Here is a 1,177-nt window from a genome sequence, read left to right as displayed (position 1 = left end):
GTGAGGGGGAGCCGGTCTGGATGGGGGATCCGAACCCTCGGCGGGAGCGCCTCCGCACTTCCCAAGTGGCGCACTAGCGCAGTGCGCCACCGGGCCGGCCCCTATTTGTTGTTTTTTTAAAAATAGATAGAAGGTAATGCATATTATTATTTTCTTAAGTATATTTTGCGTTGTTGATCACTGGTAAAATAACACAATATTAAAATTTTCATCTGAGAGCAAATATTCCTGATAATGGTCATCTCTCTTCAGGGTAATAATCCAGTGTTAAAAGAGCTCTATGCTTAAACTAGCAAAAAAATATTTTTTTACTGCCAACATCTTCAATATCACAAGGGATAAAATAAATTAGCAAATGTGTAATTTTTTAAAAAATCTGAGCTTAACTCTTAAGTTCTTATTTTCTTCAGTCTTGTAACACTTCCTGTGCATATTCTGGGCAAAATATGCTTTAAAATAAATTCTTACATTTATTTGCTATTTGAAAATCACACCAAAATATCTCCTCGGATCAACTTAAAGTTAAAATTGTTGATTGCTAAAACTCAAATGATTTCTGATTTAAGGTTAAGCACCAGATAACTTGTTTTTTAAAATAAAGGAGGTAATTTGATGAAGTTCAGATTCAAGCAAGATATTCAGGTGGAAATTTGATAGCAGGTCTGATATTCTAAAGTCAGACTGGAGCTCGATACATCTGGCTAAACTTTGAATATTATGATTTACATTACAGAGCTTATTTCACTTTCCTTATGTTCTTCAACTGGATCATAAGACTCTAATAGAGGAGATTGTCTCACAGGAATTTAAAAAATACCTACAGATAGATGATTGAAGCTTTGTGCCCAGTGTTTTTTTTTTACTAGTTCTCAACAGATTTTTATTCTTCAGTAGCTTCAAAACTATGGCTTGCCTATAAACAGCAAACTTGACTGATTTCAGAGCACCACTGAAGGGTCGAGGGCAGGAAGCCCTGGACTTATATACCAGGAGCTGGGGTCCAGCCTTGGCTCTGACATCTACTATGTGACTTAAGGCAACTCTTGTTAGGTTTTGGAATTACAGTCTCCTCAACTATTGAACAAGGGAATCAGACTTTGTGGACAAATTCCCTTTTGGTTCTGATATGCTGGGGCCATGAGATCAAATTTATGGATGACCTGCCATTTTGCTTCCC

This window comes from Galeopterus variegatus, unplaced genomic scaffold (assembly GCF_000696425.1).
Source record: "Galeopterus variegatus unplaced genomic scaffold, G_variegatus-3.0.2 Scaffold1418, whole genome shotgun sequence".
In the NCBI taxonomy this organism is placed as follows: Eukaryota; Metazoa; Chordata; class Mammalia; order Dermoptera; family Cynocephalidae; genus Galeopterus; species Galeopterus variegatus.
This window is presented reverse-complemented; position numbering follows the sequence as displayed.